The sequence below is a fragment of the Benincasa hispida genome, chromosome 8 (genome assembly GCF_009727055.1).
Source record: "Benincasa hispida cultivar B227 chromosome 8, ASM972705v1, whole genome shotgun sequence".
Taxonomy (NCBI): Eukaryota; Viridiplantae; Streptophyta; class Magnoliopsida; order Cucurbitales; family Cucurbitaceae; genus Benincasa; species Benincasa hispida.
Window position 1 is genome coordinate 26,628,265 of NC_052356.1, and position 23,683 is coordinate 26,651,947.

The 23,683-nt window shown below is 35.4% G+C and overlaps 1 pseudogene; it reads right to left on the bottom strand.

Annotated features, from left to right (window-relative positions):
• Window positions 1-1,093: 1,093 nt before the first annotated feature.
• Window positions 1,094-22,590, bottom strand: LOC120083192 (annotated as a pseudogene).
• Between the last annotated feature and the right edge of the window lie 1,093 nt (window positions 22,591-23,683).

Here is a 23,683-nt window from a genome sequence, read left to right on the forward strand (position 1 = left end):
AATAGGTAAAAAAAGGTTAAACACAGTTTCTTAGTTAACCCTGAGATGCATGCTCTATCTAATTTAACCCTGAGATGCATGCTCTATCTAATTTAACCCTGAGATGCATGCTCTATCTAATTTGTTCAAATATGCATATGTTTATATCAATGGGCGAATATGAACATAAAACATGTATATTTGACAAAGATGATAGATTCTCGAATCTTCTATCGAAACATATTGTTGTACACAGAAGAAAATAATAATAATAACAACAACAAAGAATCTTTGAAACAGAGATATGTAGTGTACAGTTTGACAATTTAGCCATAATAGAACTAATATGTAACTACCTTGAGTATCTTCTGTACTAAATTTCCTTCTTTCTGGCTCTAAATGCAGAGGAGATTTCTCATTCATTTGAGAATAGTCAAAAGCATGATTCTTACCTTCGATAAAGATTGGTCAAACAGAGGTTTGCAAATACCATGGGTTGTCTCTCCCTCAGCTCTCTCCACTACATGCTTTATTGATGAATGATGATATGGGGATTAAGCTAGTTGCCTGAACGACATAGAACAAGCAAGTTATTGTAAGCTCTATTTGCAACCATTTGATTGCTTGGTCCTCATCTAAACAAGAGTGTGTGTCCAGGTTTACGAATAAATCTGAATACCAATACAGATAGAAACAGAACAGCTGAATCATTTCGTAACTTTGTTTTTCTCAATCTTCAGCTCCCATTCTGATGTAAAATCTACAAACCAAACTCACGGTCCTTCATAGGTTAAAGTTGAGTTGATTAGGTTTTCCTCGACATGTACAGAGGTTGTTATCCTTCCTTTTTTAATGAGCCTTAGCGTGCTGAGCTCACACTCTCTCATGTGAATCTTTCTAACCTATTCTACTTCTCTGTGAAAGTTCTAAATCCTCATGTCATGAAAGAATTTGGGAAAATCTCCGGTAAACAGAATGAAAATGTTTCATCACGTCTGACTAAAAAAGATTTTTAAAAAATTCAAACACTTGGCATACCTTATAAAAATACACAATTAGCATTCCCCCCACCCCCCAGACAAACTAATAATCAAAACAGGAAAAGGCCAAAAAAGACTACAACAGGCCTTCTTGAACAAATTATCAAACTAATTAGTACAATATTACAAATGCTACTAAACAGGTCTGCAATGGATCTGAAATTATGCAAGACATAAACTTCAGTTCATCGAGCTTAGTTTTCAATGGTGCTCTAATATCAGAAAGAGAGGCCATGGTTCCACCCTCCCTTGTACAAATCAAGATGCACACAAACTATACAGAGTGCAAATGAAGAAACAATCATCTAAGTTCCGAGACTTGTTGCAGATAAATTATAAGAGGGAAAAAAATTAGTACAGGTCAGTATTAAATCTTTAATCCTAGATCACCATATACAAAAGGACGACAGATCTTACTATTGTGGTAACAGCCTGTCTTGCAGCAGTTGCCCAAGTTTCGTGAAAAGAAGTTGTTGCTCCTCAAACGTAAGGTTCATTAGTACCTAAAATAAATGAATACCGTCAGCAGTGAACACTCAACAGATTCTTTTTCTAATTAGAGAAAGGTGAACGAATGAGACATATTCATCTAACCTGGTCAATAATTGATTCAACGGTGATGCTCTGAGACACGACAAATGATTGATGATAGATGTATGAAAACACGGCCATCACCATCTGCATTTGAAAAACCAAATACTTTAACTGTGGGGAACGAGGGTAGGAAAGTAACAAGTATATGAGCAATCGACTATGCAAAAAAGTATTAGGGGTGCAAATAGGTTGGTTTCGTGCTGGATTGATTGAACCAAAACAGCGGATAGGACTAAAATGAGCTGAACTTGTTTGATTTGATCATGCTATCCATTCTCACTACAGAATCAAATACAAAACTTGAGGAGGAAAGATAGACAAATAGAGAGTTGGAAACTTGGAGTCATGATCAAGAGAAGGCGAGCAACTGGTAGTGAGATTGAGTAATGACGGAGACGTGAATGGGTGAGACATGGCAAGGACACATTTATTAAAATATATACTTTTCATATGTACATCATTTTTAACCAAAAGCAAATTCAAACCAATTGGTTACTGTATTTATATGTCTAAGTACATGAGTTTGATGCATTTCACCCCTAAAATTTTACATGATTAACAGATGTTGGACATAGACCTATATTGATTATGTACAATCAACTAGTGTCTAACACATCCATTGTGCTAACAAGTGTTTAATACATGTGAAACAAATGTTGGAGTATCCAAGTGTTTGTCACGTGTTAGACTAGAACACACTAGTCAAACTAAAGTGTACATGCTTCTTAGGCTCTAGTTGGCCAGGTTTGCTTGTGCATTATGTCGGGGCACTTTCTTCCTCTGTTATCAATAGTATGGAGATACTTTACATATTGGCAGAGCAATCAATCTAGGAAAAATTGGAAAAAATGGCTCAGGAAAGGTTGGAAGAGGGTGTTGCTTCATGAACTAACTAGTGTTGTGCCAGAAAGGTCGGATAGAAGGTTCCCCCTACTTTGATTCAATAAAATGAGTATTAAAGCGTAGGGCTAACATGTTAGGATAGGTGCAGCATAGCACAGCCGAGAGTCATCTTGTTTCACCACGTATAACTTTCGTGCTGCATCACACTTGTTTATTTTTGTACCATTTACATTTACACGCCAAAATCACCAAAACATATTTGTCAGTGCTTTCTCTCATATAACATGTCTTGTTAACTGCATGCTTGTTTTGTTGAATACATTAAAGTCTTTTTTGTAAAGATTCGACCCTGGAATACAAACCTACTACTTGCTGACGTGTATACTTGTGCCAGTGCACCAGGTGACAATATTTTGTATGCTTTTACATTTTCAGCGTGCACACAACTTTGTATATATTTTTTCCATAGCATCATAAATTGACCCGAGTCATCTACAATCCAAGTCATCCAAGCTCACAATATATCTAAATTAAGAGGGAAAACTCCAAATTTATAGCCTGTATATAATGATAGGGATAAAATATTCTTTACTATCTAAACTAATTCAGCATACCTGACAATCCATCCTATCTGTGATTCCACCATGTCCAGGAATGCTATCACCAAAATCCTTCAAAGGGGTAAAAAAGCATCAAATTTATTGAAGTTACAAAATCAATCGGCCTGACATATGAAAAATGAGGAACCTTGATTTTAAAAGCTCTCTTAAAACCACTTGCAAAGAAGCCGCCAAAAGGAGCTATTATTGATGCAAACAAACCAAGACATATAGCGTGCCACTGAACTCGCAGAATGGTGACATCCTTCCATGGGAACTGTAAAACAATGATCCGAGTTAGAAAGTTGAATACAGATTGGCAAATAATAACTAATTGTAATATCAAGAACTCTAAACATCCAAGCTCAAAAATCATAGAATGCAGACTATTCCAAAAATGATCAAACAAATCCATATATTAAAGCAATCAGGCTTCCCCAACAAAAATGTGAGGCAGAGGCTAAACTTTTCTGATTCAATCCAACAAGGTCAAAACGAAAAAGAGCATGGCCTAATGCATATACAAATATGTATGAATGATCAGATCATACAAAGGACCAAGATATGCAGACTAACAGAGATTGCATATTAAAGCCTAATATGGTATGTCCACATAATAAAGCTAATACCTTTTCAGTCAAGGTTGCAGACCCAAAAGCTAAAAGATGTGTTCATATGATGTCAATAAGGAAACAATCGCAGAAATAAGACAATATCAGCCTCAAGAATATTGTTAAAGGCACACTTTTTAAGAATGTTGGGCGGAGGGATCCCTCTTCCCTATGCCCTTCTAAGTTGTATCCCTGCGGTACTATCTCTTCTCTCTTATCCCTGCTTTCTCGGTACTATCTCTTCTCTATTAGCCGGCAACTAAAATAAATAATAAAAAGGTTAAAAGTAATGGTTACTTCTTTTTTTTTCTTTTAAAGAAACCCTGAGAGAATATTGCTATGGTAGTATTATCATGTAAAATCATAGACATTAGATTTTTAAATCATGTAAGAGAAGAGTTGAGTAACAAATTTAAATAATTGGGCCGTTGCTTGCAACGATCAAAATTAGTTAAAATACAATGCCTGTTGAAACAATGGAGTAACTGCTCAAATCTTTTTCTATAAATAGCAATTTAAAAAGATAGATCTTAACAACTCAATGTCAAGATTGTACAAAATTGGAACTAAACCATTGGCCAAAAAAAATTGGCCGGCTGAAGTTAGACACTTGTGACTGACGAATATCTAAACAATGGTTCTTAGATTGCAACTGATAATGAGAGGGAGAATTGGGGATGTTTTTCCCAGATCAACATATGTGGGTTTTAAATTCTAAAAACACACATATCAATCGACTTGAAAAGCAAGTATATTTACCTGAACAATAAAAAAAAGAAGATAATGATAAATAAATAAATAAACAAGGATAAATGAATAAATAATCAGATTCAAGTAATACCACTATACTCACCCATGTAGGAATCCATCCTGGCAAAGTAAAAAATTCTGGTGTGAACATGGGACCCGGATCACAGTGAAGCCAACCAGTTGACAAATCCTGCATTTGTATCCCATGTAAGTAGACATGACTATCTTTAAAACAAAATTAGAACAAGGACATTAAAAGAGAGTCACCTTTCTTGGACAAGTGAGCCAACTGAACTGACCCATGATGTTCGCAAGCTGCACGAGTGCCAGAATTTTAATAGCATCACTATTATAATAACTTTTTTATTGTTATACAGGCACTTAAAGCATATTCACAGACAATGATTTTCGTAGGAAACTGCACAATCTCATTAAATGAAAAATAAATATAATCTTAAATCATCAATCGGTTCAAAAGCTGTAACTCGGTAGATTTAATTATATCAATATTTTCAAGTTTAACACTCCCTCTCTCTTACTTGTAGGATTGAAATTTAGTAGAAGGTCCAATGAGGAAAATCAACATTAAGTGGGGAGAAAATAACATTACACGAATTTGAATACAATTTTTTGCTTCGATACCATATATTAGATCACCAATCAACCTCAAAATTGAAGTTAATGGATTACAATAAACTTAACTACATCAAGACATGCATATACAAATATATACACACATATGCATACACAAATATATAAACATGCATACACATATAAAAGAACAGTTTGGTTAAAAAATTTAACTACCAAGAAACATGTACAAAACAAAACCACAAACCAAGCTAAACTTGCCCACTTTAACAAATCCATACCACAAAATCTGAAATTAAAAAACCGGAGGAACAAAAAAGTAATATTCTAAAGATATCTAGTAATCGAAGGTTGTTATGTAGTAAGTTCTGCCAAATCGAATAAAGGCAAGAAAACAAAATTTTTTAATTAAATAGAGAGAGCGATGGAAAACTTCCATTCTTTACAACCCATATTTAAGAGAGAGTGAGAACCATTCGATACTTGCACAACTTTAAAGAGAAGTGAGAGAACCCTTTGATACTTGCACAACTTTAAAGGGAAACTTTATCAATGATTCAATACTAAATATTGAAAGAAAATATGCCAAATGAACAACATACCAATCAAGCTAAAAATAGTTCTTAGGAATAAATTATAAGGACTACTCTCATTTCTCAGCTATTTTCCCACATAAAATGGGAATAACATAAAACAGGAATAGTTTAAAGGTTTTATATAAAAATACAACTTTGAGAAAAAAATGAAAGAATACACAGGCATACAGAAAAACTAGCCCACAAAAACAGGAGCCCAACTACAAGAAAAGGGCTCCAACTACACAAAATAGAACCTATAGCATAGTTATAAAAAATCTTCGAAATTGAAGCCTAGAGGGAACATTAAATATAACGAGAGGCCTCACCTCACTAGGATCCCTATCCAACCCCCTAAACACACAATTATTGCACTCCTCCCAAAGATCCCACAAAATAGTACAACTTCTAGCGAGCAATAAAAATCGACCCTTCTCACAAAAGGGCAGACGGAGGAGAAACTCCGCAATTACATCTCCAAACTCCTTGTTCCATGCAAGCAGAAACCAAAAGTCTTGAAAGAACTTGCCCCACAAGCCTCTCGCAAACTCGCATCTCCATAGAAAATGAGTTTCCCTCCGCTTTCTGATAGAGAATACAACAAAACGGGTCAACTAACGAGGGCATCTTCTTCACAATTCAATTCAAAGTATTAACTCTTCCATGTAAGACCTGCCAAGAAAAGAACTAGATTTTCCTGGGGATCTTACTCCTACAAAGCATAGAAAAGACCAACTCACCTGAGGGAGAAGAATCGATAAGCCTATGAAAGAAAATACGAGAATCCCTACAAAGGATTGGGATTCCACACCCTGAAATCCTTCCTCACCTGTCTAAAAAAAACTGCTTCAATCAAGTACAAGTGCGAGGCCACATCCATTGCTTCCCTATCAAACAAAGGATGACAGAACCTGAACAAAAAGGAGACCAAACTTCCTGATCAGACTAAAAGTCCGACACAATGCGATATTTAAGGACGAGGGTGAAAAAGATGCAGAAACATCGAGCAGAGGGATCTATCCCCACCCACTAATCTTCCCAAAAGTGAGTATCCTTCCCCTCCCCAACCACACAACGAATCAAAGGAGAAAAAGAAGAGATCTCCTAAGAAATATCCTTCCAAATGATTTCGATAAGTGCATATAACCCCTCACCACAATCACTCAAAAGGATGAGGACCAAATTTACTCGCAATAATCCTATGCCAAAGAAAGTTAAACTCAAGGGGAAACCGCCAAAGTCATTTAGCTAATAGAGCATTCCACCAAGTAGCTAATAAAGCAAGAATTTATCAATCCTACTACTTGCTCTATAGTTAGCACAAGTAAACTTCCCATTCAAAAGAGGAGGATCAAAAAGATTACCTCCTTCAATGAAACTTGATGTAGGAAGTGTGGGATTAACTCGTTAACATTCTAGGTTAATTTCCTTTTTACCTCCGCTTGTAATAAACTCTATAAATAGGAGTTTTCCCCTCTCGTATGAAGCACATTATCATTCTAATAAAAGATTCACAAGCTTAATTCTTGGAGGATTACTCTAGAGGCTACTTATGCTACATCAAAACCGTTGAACATCCTCGTTGATTAGTGACTCTTCCCTTTGAGGCTTTAAGGGAATAGTTTAAAGTTAAACATACATCGTTGTAGTCTACTATTGTCGCAAGGGCAACCCCAGTCTAGAAAATAACCTTTTAAACCCCACATAATAAGATCGGTATTTTTATTATAAGAAACCAAGCTTTCATTGAAAAAAATTAAAGAATGTACAAGGGCATAAATACAAACAAAACAAAACAAAAAGAAAAACAAAACAAAATAAAACAACAAAAAAAACAAAAAGAACAACAAAAAAATCAACGAAAAGGAGCCCCAACACTATCAAGGACGAACCCCAATCCAAAAGAATGAGACCAAGCTGGTAAGTACAAAATGCCAAATTAACAATGCCCATAAAGAAAAATTAAACCTATCTAACTCCCAAAGCTCCTCCCAATATTTTCTGATATCCCTAAATATCCTTTTTTACCTACTAAGTCAAATTCCCCACAATAGTAGTTTTAAATCACTACTCAAATCAAAAACTTAAGTAGATGGTTTACAACACATATAGTTATATAATACTTTAATACTTCCTCTTACTTATAGGCTTGAGAATTTGTGGAAGGTCCAACTACTTCTATGTGCATATGTGGTTTAGACATCCTATCTATGGTCGGTCTTGACACGCTTTTATACACAAACGAAAAGGATTCAAACACGCCATAAAATATTGGAAATTCCACACATTTGACAACAATTCCTCTCAAAAGGCTTACCTTCAAAAAGAGTTCTATAATGACTCCATCGAAGAATCGGGATATCTAAACTAATGTCTTAAAGAGAAAGAGGATTTGCATTGTGGACGTAAAAATGCAAGACAATGTTGTTGGTGAATGAAGACGAAAACATGAGGTTCTTGATGCTGCTGCAAAAGAGAGGAAAAACACTATCATTGAGCTGCTATCTCGGCAAGACAGCAGCTCCTTAGGATTAAGATGATGAGAGAAATTCTTAAACTTCTACCGACACTTGTTAGCCAAAAGAGATGGAGCTAGATATCTTCCTTAACACATTGATTGGGATCCTATTCCTATCAGCCAAGCAGAAAAGTTAGAATCACCCTTCACAAAGAAGAAATTTGACTTGTTAAATTCGGCTTTTTAGAATGCTACCTTACAGAGCTGGGCTCAAACAAGTTTTCAGATGGACTACGGCTGAGCTATATATATATAGTCCATCTGAGCTCTATAAATATATATATATAAATCATGGTGTTAAAAAAAAATCATGGTGTCATCTCTTAAATCCGACATTCTGTGTTTCAAGATCTTTTTTCAAATTTCTATTATCAGTGTTTGTCTTGATGAGATGCCTATGTTTGCCACATTCCAAAGAAATTGGCGGGCGATTATATGCCTATAAGCATCGGTTCTTGTTTATATACAATCATAGCCATGATCCTATTGGAGCTGAAATGTGTGTTTCCTTCACAGAGAATCAAATGGAGAAGCTGGATTAGAGAGTGCATTTCATCTGAAAATTTTCTAATCATTATCAATGGAAAATAAGGCAAGGTGATCCCTTTCATCCCTTCTTCTTATTTTAGCAGTTGATTGCCTTAGTAGATGGTTGTCCCATACCTCCCAGAAAACTGGATTAGGGGCTTCACAATTGGTATTCTTCAAATTCATCATCATCAATTCGCAGACTACACCATTTTTTTCCACTCACAAAGAAAACTAACAAACCTTTTCAGCTATGTCAAGCTTTTGGAGGATGTATCAGGCCTTAATATCAATGGACAAAGTCTGAATTTATTGGGAAATTACTATGATGCTTCTTGGATTTAGCACTTGGCAAACCGCTTTGGATGCAACATAGGAGCATAGCCAAACACTTCGTTGGGTCTTCCCCTTCATGGTAATCCAAACTCAACATCCCTTTGGCAGCCTATCATTGACAAAGTAGAAAGAAGACTCCCAAATTGCAGCCACACTTTCAATTCAAGGATAAATGATGACTTTCTCACATCAATGCAATTTTGGTCAATCTGTATTTTCTCACTTTTATCCTTGCCTAGCAAGGATGCCCTAGCTACACAAAAGATCTTCCAAAATTTTCCATAATCGGTTAACACGAATAAAGAGTATCTCATCTTTAAAAGCAGGAAAAGGTTACATGACTTCTGTTGCATGGATAGCTCGGTATCCTTGATCTAATGAAGAGAAATAAAGCTTTATTAGCCAAGTGGCATTGGAGATTCCACATTGAAAACATGCGGGAAGTTGATTGTGGCAAACTTTGGGTCTTCTTACAGACCTTGGAAGCACATTCATCCACCAGGGGACGTTATTTATTCGAATATTTGATCCAAAGTTGAAAATGGCCAGTCAACTCTTTCTTGGCATGATTTATGGTTGGGACAAAATCCTTTATGTGCACCTTATCCTCTTTTATGGTTCAATCTCTCACATACCGTCGTTTCTGTTTTGTGAAAGCAGCACATAGTTCCAATCTGCCGAACAAACAAATAGCTCCAGAGGATGTGAGTCTTCTCTGCCTGCTGCCTCCCTACCCTCCTTTCACGAAGAAATCAACAAAACAGACCCACTAAAGAAGGCGTCTTCCTCAAAAGCTGATCAAGAAGAGTGTTCACTCTTCCATGAATAACTTGCCAAGCAAAGAATATAACATTCTTAGGAACTTTCACCTTCCATAGAGAAGAAAAGACAGCATCCAGGGAGATAAGGTCATAATAGCCTCAAAGGAACAAGTTGCAAGAAAATCCTCGAATAGGGTTAGGACTCCAAAAAAAAACATCCCTTCACCCCTACCTAAACTAAACTCCCTGATCAAAGATAGTAGGGGCTTGGCATCCCTCTTTTCCGCATTGACAATGAGCAACAAAAACCAAGCGAAAGAGAGGGAAAGCTCCCAAAATGAGACACCAACCACAAAGCAGTTTCATTAAGATCAAATGATATAAACAGATAATTATAAAAGCAAAGGGGTTAAACACGACCTCCACCCCCCAATATCCTCCCAGAAGTATGTATCCTACTCGTCACCCACAAAGCAATGAACAAGATTAGAAAAACAAGAGAGAATCATATATAATAATAATAATAATAATAATAAAAGGAAAAGGTTGTGATGTTGGGAGAAGTAGGAAAAATTAGTCTAATCTTGGGTAAATCCTAGACTGATTCTTTTTACTATCTTTATGTAATATTTCCCTATAAATAAGAGTCCCCTCTCATGTATTTGATACTACTGAATTAATAATAAAGATCCTAAAGCTTGATTCTGTGAGAATTATCTCCTTTAGTCACTTAGGCTACACCACTCGGAGTCAAGTTCACCAATTTTTCACTTGAATAAGAATGTTTGAAAGCATCTTATCATAAAGAAAATGTTTCAAATCAATACAACCATCTCAAGCACATTGAAAACCATTGTGTAATAGATAGGCAAAGACAAAGTACAATTTTTGCCCAAGAAGAAACAGTCATTTGACATGCTCCAAAATCTACAAGATGCATAAAATTAGAAATAGCAGGAAAAGAGATTCTAAATTAGCATCAGTATTCATTCTTCAGGGGAAAATCACCATAAATGCCGAGATAATTGTTGTCACAGAGGCTCCTATGAATCCCTCCCAAGTTTTCTTTGGTGATATCTTGATCAACGGGGTTCTTCCAAAGAAAAACCCAAAGAAGTATGCAGCAATATCATTAATTACAATGAGTGTTGCTGGTAGAAGAAACCTGCGCATACATTTGGTAATCTTTTTAAAAAAGACATCTAAAAAAATCCAATAAAACATCAAAAAGAATTTATCCAAAGATTTGAAAACTGTATTCAAGCCAAGAACAGTAAATATTAAGTAGTAAAATAAATGGACCTAGATGCCATAAAACCCTATTCACAGACTCAGACAGTGTTCTACATGCACATTGAATAGCCTAGTTCAAGGGAAATTTTGTAAGCACCTCTAAGCTTGCGTTTTGCCTATCATGTGGTTTCATTCTCCACGTTAAAAAGAGAATTACAATACAAATGGAACCCAGAGAGAAAAAGCCGACCATAAAAGACATGAAAATTGATGATAAGAAAGAGGTAATGATCCGTGTTTTTTAGAAAAGGATATAAAATTTGTTATTATGAAAATGAAAAGAGACTAATGCTCAGAGATACAAAAGGATACAAGGTTCAAAACATAACAAAGAATAATAAATTCAAGAATCTTAACCTAACAAGAAAGTTAACGAGCATAATTATAAATAAGTAATGAATGCAAACTAATTTGTAATAGATATCTTGAATTGAAAATCCTTCAAACTTCTTGGAGAGAAAACACCATGAAGAAGACCTTAAGCCGAGCCGAGTCAAAAAAGAACAGGAAGGTTGAAAAGATTACTAAAAGATGCAATGGTTCCTTTCCATCAAAATCTCAGAAAGCAAACAATTGACCGCATTAACCCAAAGTAAAAGGAAAAAAAAAAAAAAAAACACTTGTAAATTCCAATTAGTGCCACAAAGAAGCTGCTCATTTTCCTTCTATGAATCATAGAACACCCATTGGATATTAAAGGCTATGGAAAGCAAGAACCAACAATGCCGAGAGAAAGCGCATTCAAAAAATAAAAAGACCTAGTCTTAGTCAAAGTGGTCAGGTAAATAACAAATCTGAGCTTTGGTGGAGTTTTCTTCTCTTTTTTTTTTTTTTTTTTGAAACATAAACTTTGGTGGAGTTGAAGGCTAATAGTTCGATTCCTTTTTGTACGTTTTATTTTTGTAAGACCTCATATTTTCTGATATTTTTTTAATGGAAGGTTTATCATTAAATAATAATAATAATTTTTTAAGAAAATTGACTTTTGGTTTCAAACCAGGGGTGATCATCGATCAGTCGACATTGGTTTTGGGCTCAGACCGACACCAGCCACTGACCTAACGGTTGTTGTCAGTCGGTGCTTGGGTTCTTATGAGGTAGTGATGTCGATTGACCGACCGACGGTCAGTCGATCAATTTTGTTGATTTCGTATCTCCAGCAAGCTGGATGAGAAAACAAAAGAAGAAAGTAAAAACAAAGGAGGAAAGGTCGAGAGAAGAATAAAAGAGCATCAAAAAGATAAAAAAGAAGAAAACTAGAATGCGAAGAGAAGAAGAAAAGGTGGAAGAATTGAAGGAAAGAAAAGAAATCCGGCGAAACAAGCTGTTGAGCTAGTTGAAAAATTGAAAGAAAAGCAAAATAGAGAGAGAAAGGAAGAGAGGGGCAGAATGAAAAAAATGAAAACCAGCGGGAGTGAGGGGCTATCAGAAAATAAATTTAAAAAATATATATTATTATAAAATAGGTAATGATTACCTACCTTTTTTTTTATAAGAAATAACCATGTATATTTCAACGGAAAACAAAAGACAAGACCCCTTCCTAAGGAGCTAATGAATAAGAGCCTTCCAATTGTTGAAAATCATCAATAAGCTATAATTAGAAAAAGAACATGGTATAATTAGTACACCACCAAGAGGCTGTATGTTGAACAAAAGCCCAAAAGAAATCAAAAGAAGCATACTTATCTTCAAAATACAACTATTTCTTTCTTTCCATAAACACCACAAAACAAACCGCATAGCACATCTCCAAAGAACTCTTCCTTTGACACTGAAGACTGGGCTATCCAACCCTTCAAAGCAGCCAATCATCAATTTTGTCATGCAGACAGCTCATCAAGCCAAATGTACTAAACAAAAGGGACCATCCCTTAGTGGCAAACTCACAGTGCAGAAAAAGATGGTCCAGATTCTCCTCATTCTTCAAGCAAAGGCAGCATATAGAAGGGGACAAGTAGCTATTCTTAAGCTTCCTTTGAACTTTATCATGAGTGTTTGGACTTCGCAAGGGACTAAAGGAAGAATTTAACTTTTTTGGGAATTTTAAGCTTCCAGATCAACTTCACCAAAGAGCAAGTGAAGGAAGGGGTCCTCTTAACCATGTTAAAGAAAGTGGCTATGGTTGTAAACTTACCAAAGGCGTTAAGTTTCCACCTTATACAATCACGATTATCCTGAAGAACCCAAGAATTAAGGATTTATAGAAGAGCAACCATATCACCAACCTCTCTGTCAAAGGGACGTCTTCTAAGGCCCAAATCCTACGCTTGGCTAGAGTCACACCAACAATCCGCAATCACAGCATCCTTTTTTAAAGAAATAGTAAAGATGTTGGGAAATTTCTGAGCACGGAGTTGAGGATTGCACCACTTATCCACCTAGAATCTGATTCCTTTACAATTGCCCACCACAAACTCAGCAAAGTTAAAAAGTAGCTTTTTATGCTTTAAAATGTCAAAGGCGTTAAAGTTTCCACCTTATACTGTCACGATTATCCTGAAGAACCCAAGAATTAAGGATTTATAGAAGAGCAACCATTTCACCAACTTCTCTGTCAAAGGGACATCTTCTAAGGCCCAAATCCCACGCTTGGCTAGAGTCACACCAACAATCCGCAATCACATCATCCTTTTTTAAAGAAATAGTAAAGATGTTGGGAAATTTCTGAGCAAGGGGTTGAGGATTGCACCACTTATCCACCCAGAATCTGATTCCTTTACCATCGCCCACCACAAACTCAGCAAAGTTAAAAAGTAGCTCTTTATGCTTTAAAATGTCAGCCCAAAGTTTCTACCCTTCTTAGGCAGTTATGAAGTCCAACCAAGATCATCAATACCGTAGATAGCACCAATATACGTCTCCAGAGAGTATTTTCCTCATGCCAAAATCTCCACAACTATTTCATAAAGTGGGCAATATTCTTCTGACGAAGGAACCCAATCCCGAGGCCCCCTTAAATAGTAGGTAGATAAACCGAATTCCAGTTGACAAGATGGGAAATAGGATTGCCAGATCCCCCCTTCAAACGAAATCTCTAATAACCTTCTCCAACCGGTTGATAGCGCTAACCAGGGCTTGCAAAAGAGAGAAGAAATAGCAAGGGAGGCTGTTGAGGACTGATTGAGCTAATGTCAACCTACCTCCTTTCTATTAGTAGGTAATGATTACCTACTAATAGAAGCCAGCTGCTGTTTTTTCTAAACCAGTGGCTGGTTTAGTGCAACAATTGTGCAATAGCTTGTTGTTCTACTAAAGTATAGTCGGTTGGTTTGGTCGGTTTGTGCCATTTTCGGCTCACCAACAAACCGACTCCAACTGCCATGCATTATAAACTGCCGACCGACTTCGGTTCAGCAGCTTTTGGTTGGTTGGTTCAGGTTTTCAGGTATTATTGTTCACCCATATTACAAACAACAACCTAGCCTGTATCCTCTTACACTTTCATTCCTAAGAGGTGATTGAGTACAAAATCCAATTCCTTGCATCGTAGATTTGTATAACAACCATCTTCCTTCTACACAGCACTTCTATATTTCAGATAAAAATGTCGGTGCAAAGCTAGAAAGGGATATTTCATTTTAGTCTCATCTCTCAAAAGGATCTTTTGGTTTTTATCATTTTCGAGTATCCGATTAATGATTCAAACTCAATTTCGTTCAGAACTATGCGGGAAGAAAAGAAGCATGTAATTGTGTGGCAAAATATTGAAAAGTTTGAAGCCTCTGATCGTAGGATCTTCAACGTTACTGATTGTGAACCACTGTGGAATAGCAATAAGCAATTTGGCATCATTGTTGCATTACTGTTGTAGAAAAGAGATATTGGATATTCTGCCAACGTCAGCTCCGTTGATTCAACATCCATTATTAATTCTAGCTTCCGTGAAAATGTGTAACAGAGAATCATTGAGGAAAATCGTGAAAAGAATAACCAGAAGTTTAGTGATTAAATTTTCACGAAAATCTATTCTTAGTGAATGTTCTTCACCATCTTTACCAAGTTTTCATTGTGGTTCACTGGATACCAGAACTAGGTATGATTTTTTGGCTTTGTAAATCCTAAAAGAGGTTTGCATAATAGGAATAAAGCATATTTATCTATTCAGAAAATGAAATCTTTATTATAAGAATTATGGTTTGAATGCAATCAGAGAATTTTTCATAATAAGTTTTTGTTGAGGGATGATCGGTTGGGCTCTTCTCGCCTGAAGGCCTCTTCTTGGTGCTCTCTCTCCAAAAGTTTTGCAGGATATACTATTCAAGATATTTGTCTTAATTGGAATGTCATTATGCTACAATTTTAAATTATTTTTGTATTATGTTTATTTTATTATTCATTTTTCTTTCTTCTATCCCTACGGGGGTTTTGTACTTTTGAGCAATAACCTCTTTTCACTTCATCAATGAAAAGTCTTTGCTTGTTTCCTTTAAAAAACAAAAAATGTAAACTAACTTGGTAGACTTGAATCCTACCACCAACTCCATGTAAAACAATTGTGCCATAATTTAAGTACAGACATCGTATAAAAAATAATAAATAAATAAATAATAAAGGAGCAAGCATCATCTCTCAAAATTACTAATTAGAGAGAATTATTATCAAGTTGAGAATTAACTTAGTTTGGACTTTTATTTGATATTATATTTGAGGTTAATTACAAGATTTTTTTCTAAAAGAAAATAGAGGTAATTGCAAGGTTTTTATTTTAATGAAAAACTTGATTTTCATTTGAAAAAATGAAAAGAGTACACATACATACAAGAAGTCCACAAGGAGGAGCTAAATTACAAGAACGGGCTACAGTCTAGAGAAATATAAGACTGAGTGAATACTTACAAAAGAACTTAGAAATAGAGCCCATGAGAGCAATAGAGAATCTAATGATGGGCCATGTCGCTATAAGAACTCTCACACCCTCTAAAGATTATGTTGTTTCTCTCACCCAAAAGCCCCCACAAGATAAAATATACCCAGCTTGCCATTAAAAAAAAAAAAGAAAAAAAAAAAAGCTCTTTCTCACGAGAGGATGAACGAAGGATAAGCTCCTCCACCGACTCCCTGCAACGCTCAGAGCTAACAAATGAAACAAAATGGTAATACTGAGACCATTTTCTAGCTCCTGTGCAATGACTTATTTGGATCTCAAATTTGAAACTCACAAGCCCCAGACCTAGAATCTCCAGCAATTAGTTGTATAAGTTCTTTTACCAATCATCAGGATTTCCTCCTATAAGTCTCCTTTGCAACATTGGTCTCTTGCATGAATAAACATTAGAAAAATCCGTAGAAAAATGCATCCACAATAATTTAAACCTCAAATCTACATTTAAGAGTGTTAATAATACATGCTGCTGACAATTGGTTGGCTAGCAAGATTTGGTCTGGTGTATCCAATAAATGAGCCTCATCTCTTGCATGAATTGGTTCCATAAGCATGAAGCATACTTGAATTGATTTCAATCTATAGGCTCATACCACCTCTTAAAGTCATTAAATTAACCTTTACCAATTCACATACGTAGATTGTAGGAGACATCATGTATCCAGTCATAATCCAACTCTTAGAAGAAATCTGGAATCATGTGGACTACTTCAATTGTCCTTTTATGAGAGACTTGGTCAGTCAAAACTACTGAATTTTGAGGAGTTAAAAAGGACAGAGAAGAGGCGAGGCAGTTGGTGGTCTTTAACCATCTCCTTAGAGCACCACCGTCAAAGATTTTACTCATTCCCGCAATCATTTTTCACTAGGACTAAGAGTTAATTTATATTACACAATATCATATATATGGAACTTTTAGGGGGTGTTTGGGCACTGACTTAGGTCGAGTTGAGTTGGGTTTTTAACTCGAATTAGTTTAGCCCACCACCTTCACAATTTGGTGTTAAATAACTCAACTCCACCAACTACAATAGTGTTCACTATTGAAGTTTACACATTTATCAAGAAACTCTATCTTCCTCTCTTGCTCCCTCCCTTCAATATTTCCAATGACTCCACCCGCCGACCACCGTTGACGACCAACTCCGGCAACAACCACTGTCAACGACTACTGCCGCCTCACTTCGGCAACATGCTCCAACAACCAGCTCTAGCAGCCAAACTTTGACAACCACCTCCGACGACTACCTCTGGCAAAGACCACCTCCAACAATCATCTCCATTGGCAACCTCCAACTTCCAACTCTGCACAACTACCACCTTTAGCAACCAACTTCAACAATCACCTCTGGTGACCAATTCCGACCACCAACTCTATCAATCATCTCCAACAATTAATTCTAACACAACTCAATGATCATATACTAAAAATAGTAAAAAAAAAAAAAAAAATGTGGTCGGTGAAAGTGTTTTTAAATACAAAATTGAAATTATTAGTTCATAGTGTTTAATGTTCATCTATATAGTAATTTAAGATTAATAGAAACACTTTGAGCATAGAACCAAACCAAACAAACTTTTGTATAGAAACATTTTTGAGAAAATGTAACCAAACACGATTGTATTTTTATTTTAAATAGTTTTTATAAAAAGTGTTTAAATGCAAATGACTTGTTGAAAAACATTTCACCACCTACCCAAAAGCTCAACCATGTGTAGAAACCACCATGACTACATCTTTTGAAACTCAACACTTCTTTGTTCGGCGTCCGAGTATTCTATTGACATGGCTAAGATTGGCATAGCTAAGTCAGGGTCTGGTGATTTGATATCACTTGTTAGGAACAATAGACCTCCCGATATCTCTACGATGGTGTGATATTGCCCACTTCGAGCATAAACCTTCAAGGCTTTACTTTTGGTTTCACCCAAAAGGCCTCGTACCGTTAGAAATAGTTTCCCTCCCTTATACACTTGATCTTAGCCAAAAGGCCGAGAAAGGTATCCCTTGTATACCCATGATCATCCCATTATCCAGCCAATGTGGGACTTTGATCCCATTCCCAACACCAATATACATGCATAATAAACCCTAATATACAATTTGACATATAAAGCCATAAAAAGCTTTAAACCCCTTGACAGCCTTTTTTTTTCTTTTGCATATTATACTCTTATATTCCACTAATGTGAAGGTATATTGTAGTTTTTCTATTTGTATGAAACAAGAGTATTTTGTCTACCTCAAGTACAATGGTTACGTGTAAAAAGTTATAAAATATATGTGAAGGTTTTAAGTTGACATCTCTATTGAGTGTTAAAATTTAGAAAAAAAAGATGTGTGCAATTGAAAGGTTAAACAAAAAGCTAAAAAAAACCAAAATAACTATCAGAAAATCGTGTTGTTTTAGATTACAAAAAAACTGCACCAGATACCTAACTTAATAAGTCAACTTTGTATCCCAAACACAGACTTTTTAACTCCAGACTAAACAACTCTGCACCCCAAGCAAAACATCAAAAGCTCTTCTTCAACCCAATGGTGGTACGCCTTTTTAAGGAACCGCAACAATGCTTTGGCCCAATGGGGTGTTTGCTCTCCTTTGGAGACTTTGGTTTGAAAGAAACTCAAGAATCTTCAATAACCATGAGTCCAACAGTGAGTGTTTCGGGATCTTGTCATACTTTTTGTTTCTTCTTTCTCTACTAATTCTAATTTTTTTGTAAATATAACCTCTCTTAAACTGTCACCAATTGGGTTTTTTTTTTTTTTTTTTTTTGTAACCATTTGGTGGGTGGAGACACATCTCCTCTCCTTTTGTAACCTTCTTTTGATAATGAAAAGTTTNAAAAAAGAAGAAGAAGCAGCTCACCACCCCAACAGCTATTGATCAGTGGAAGAACAACAAAAACCCAAAGAAAGTGGAGAGAAATTTTCAGGAGAAGGAAAATTGGATTTCTTCTTTATTTTCTAAAAACTCCAGATTTTTTTTTTTTATCTTTTTTGTCTTGATTTTAGTGCCACTGTCACGTTGACCTTCTTCTTTTCACAACAATATTTCAATAAATATTGCTCCAAAAGATATCATTCAAGTTTCAATTTCTGTCAAGTACTGTTTACTATTATTCTAACTTCTAAATAACAAAAGTTATGTTTTTTCTCCTGCATATTTTTCTTCTAATTGTTTTTCTTCCAATTTCTTCCTTCATTTTTTCTTAATTCGGTCAAGTATAACTTCTAATTAAAAAAGTTGATGGTTCTTTTCCTGTGTACACTTACTTCTAATCGTTTTGTTTCCCAGTTGCCTCCTTGGTTTTATTGTAATAATTTTTTTGTATTCTCTCTATTTCCCTAATTATTTAGGTATTGTTTCCAGTTCTAGTTTTAAAAGTGGATATGATTTTACAAGATGAATGCTATGATAGTAGGAATACAAAATTTTATATTTTTATAAATTTTATTCTGTTTAAAAAGACACCTCATATTGTATCAAAACTTACACCTCGCCTCTCTAAAAGAAGAGGCCTCAAATCAGTCTTTAGCCTTTTAAAACATTGTCTGACAGACAATAAAGTTGCAGAACAAAGAGGTTTTTCTCCTACCCAGAAGTCCACCCAAAAATAGGTACCTGAATCACCCTCTATCCAACGATTAACAAACAGAGAGAACAAAGGAAACCCCAAAGCTATAGCAGTCAATAGGTGTTAGCCAGACCCCTTAAACCTACATCCAGAAACCCATTCAAAAGGTCCATACTTGCTCACCATAATCCTACACCACGCAATAATCCTTTACCGCATAGTATTTGGCTCCATGAAGAAGCACCATAACCATTTTGCCAAAAGAGCTTCATTACGTAATCTCAGGTCACTTAAAACCTCAAACTCAAGTGCCTTCAAACAACCACTCACTTGACCAAAGGAGGGCCCACCCTCATCCACACCTTCCCACAAGAAGTTCCTGATTCAACCTCCAGTGCTCTTACTGACCAAGATAGGCATTCTAAACAAGGAAAGAAAGTAGATGAAAATCCTTCTTAGAACTGATCGGCTCAAAGTAGCCCTCCCATAAAAAAGCAGTTTTCGAGAAGATAGTTGGTTCTAGATTTTTTTCACCACCAAGTTCCAAAAATGCACACTTCTCAGGTTACCCCAGGGGAAGACCAAGATAAGATGATTAAGTTGATGACTAACATGATCTAATGAGCTGATGGTTTTACACTTTCTCCATTGGAGTCAAGAAATTCAATGATGAAAACCAAAGCCAATGAAAATAATATCTGTAAATTTTCCATGCTGGATGTTTTGCATAAGCAATAGATGAGAAATTTTTTGTTTAAACATTTCTTTAAACTCATCCCCTAGTATCCTGAGATCTTTACTATAACAACCAAAATATAGAGAAGATTACAAATATATAGTTGGACGTGCTATTAAGCATCAATGATTGGAAACCTGTCATGACTTTTTTTTTTTTTTTTTGGGGGGGGGTGAACTTTCTTCTTTTTTGCTAATAAAAATCTTTTTCACCAAACAACAATTAGTTGAGCAAAACTCCCAAAAGTAATCAAAACAAGGACAATTTTACCACAGGGAGAAAAGGGAGAACTGAAGGAAATAGAACAATGACAATCTAAAAAGCAATTTAAATTACCAGAAGATTCCTTCAAAGATGTTAGCAACAGTGAACGATGACTGTGTAACACACAACTATCAAGATCATGTGTGTCCATGCATACTGGCCAAAACTGATATTTGTACATTTTCTTTTTTAGCGTAAGAAGAACCACATAAAACCTGATTAAAGGCAACAAACGGTGTTACTTCAACAGCCAAATAAACTTTTCTTTTTGTGAGTGTCTGTGTGTGTTGTGTGTGTGGGGGGGGGGGGGGGGGGGGGGGGGGGGGGGGGGGGGCGTGGTGCACTATAGAAGTACTGTAGGTGAGTGATCATGCACTCGTGAAAGGACAACTTAACTTTATTATCGGTCAAAATAGAAGAACTGGTCAGAAATTAAATGCCAATTGAACATGATCCAGGTTATAAAAAGGAGAGAGATATTATTAATTCTCATAGCTGAAGATACGTCACAAAGCATAATGCTAGGACCTACCTGCAATATACAAGAAATAACAAATGGCCATTTGATACTTGACGAGGTTGCTAACAAGCTGATACAGAACTTTATCTGTTGTTACAGTATTGACAAGCCGTTGACTGAGAAGGCGGCCATAAACAAAAAACATTGCCGTGAAGAAGAAGTACCTACATGGAATTTGGAAATCATAAAACAATCACTAATAGCAATGGAACTCGGTGGAAGAACATTAACTGTGGGATTTAATTGAAAATCATAAACTCTCGTGGGTAGAACAGATCCTTCTTAATAAAAAGAAGATACATATAGTACCAGTTTAATGACCGGAATCCTGGGAGTTGCCTATCTTCATGGGTCCTCCTAAGTAGATTGAACAGTTCTCTTGCCATAAAGATTTGGATTACAACCACCGTAGCCATAATATATAGATGTCCAAGGTATATTACTAATGCAAACCCTCCAATCATCCACACAGATGAATAGGCACGAATCAACATTGACTTGTATTTATTTCTGTCATTAACAAGTAACTGGCTTCCATTTGGCTTCAAATCGTCCGCAATCCCCTGAAAGATTGAGTGGGAAAATCTCAATCACTCATTAATTTTACAAAAACCAATAAGCAATTCAGAGAATTTTTATGTGAAAGAAAACCAAAACTGAATTATTTTTCCCCCTGCAATCTCTCTTAAAAGGAACATAAGTGGAAACAGTATCATTAATTATTATTTCAAAATGCAGATAAACACTAATTGAAGAGCACCAACTTAACCCAAAAAAAAAAGTACCATCATTAGTAACTTCATTGACAAGTTCTAGAAAATTATATTCATTTGGGCATAATTCATTTCCCTGAGGCAACAGAAAAACATCGGAAAAGAAAAGCTGACGATGTAAGACGAAAAACAACAAAAAGCATACGAAAATGGAGAAACCTCATTCGATCGCCTACGGTGTCGAAGCCGAGCACTAGGGCTCGACGGATAGTTGAAACTATTTTCTCTCTGCATTTTTTTCCAAACCAGATCTCACATCAATGCTGTATACCCTGGTAGAACAAACAGACAAAAGAGCAGCACAAGCGTCAAGCGACTAAGGGAGGGAAATGAATCAGTTTGAGCTTGGATTGGCATAACCAATGGCGAACCAAGAACCTCAAAACAAAACCCAAGAACAAAAGAGCGAGTGAAACCTGGCAAAAAGGCTGTGCACAGAGGTGGAAAAAGGCGACAGATCAAAAAGATTGAAGTCAGAATGATGATGAAAATGAGGTGAGAGTGAGAGAAAGAGAGAAGCAAAGGCAGAGTGAAGAACGAAAAGTTGAGATCAACGTGTTGAGTTGTGAAGGGATTTACATAACATACATTGCTACGAAGCTGTTGGCGTAATTTTGTCTGTGAATTTTGGTGAGCGCCGAAGAACAGAACGTGAACTCCAATGGAATATAATATTTCAATAAATTGAATCGGTTTTCTATTGACGAACGTTTCACAACTGTCACTTCTTCTTTCTCACACATCACATTTGATGATCATGAATTGAATTGATGATCATGATCTCGCACCCAAACCTACAAACTACAAACCAAAATTATGAAAATGACTTGGTTTTTTATAAACAAATGGCCCATATCTAAAGATTTGCACAAATACATATCCCAATACAATGGGATATTTGCTATTTTCGTAGTTTCATAATGAAAAATACTTAAAAAAGGGTGTTTGTTTATTAAAAATGTAGATAATCGCTTATATGTCCGAAATTATAAATATTAAGAATTATAGATGTCCGACATCTTTAAATTACCATGTTTTGTAGAAATATTTTTATAGATACCTGAAAATATTTTGATAACTGTGTTTATTTTGTAGGATTTCTATTCGGAAATGTCTTAAATTTACATAATGTTCCAATAATGTCCTTACGACTATTTATTAATTTATAATTAATTTGATATAATTTAAACTTATATAACATATTTGTTTTTATTAATTTGAATTTTTTTTAAAATTAATACAATTTATATTATTTTTCTCAATAAAATAATCTATCATAATTTAAGATTTTTTGATAAAATAAATATTCATTTAAATTTAAATTTACATATATTGCTAAAAATAATAAGAATTGTGATATAACTAAACTATATGATATATGTGGTTGACAGTTATTTATTTTAATTATATAATGCAAATGAAGATTATATATATAAAAAAAAATAGAAAATGGGGATACCCTCAACTCGAGAAACTGGAAAACTATCTTTCAAGAGAGCATCCAAAACTCTCCAAATGCCCTCAATCCAAGTATCTTAAGATTCCTAGGAATTTTTAGATGTTGGGGCATCTTATAATACTGCAAAACAAATGTGGTAATTTAAATGCCTACTCCATAGGAATCTAGAATGTCCACCAAATAAACGGCTCTTTGGTGCATTTGGGTAATATTTATCTTTGAAAAAAATTTCTACTATTATATTAGTATGAAAAAATTTTCATACTACCTCCATTCATTGCATGTCACAAAAATAGTATTTTAAGAATTATGTGGGCTCCATAAAATAGATTAATTATAAATTAATAAATCATTTATATAACATATCAAATGATGAATGGGGTAGTATGTGTTAGTTTCAACAAGCATGTAGCAGAAGAAAACAGAATAATTAAGCACTCTAATTC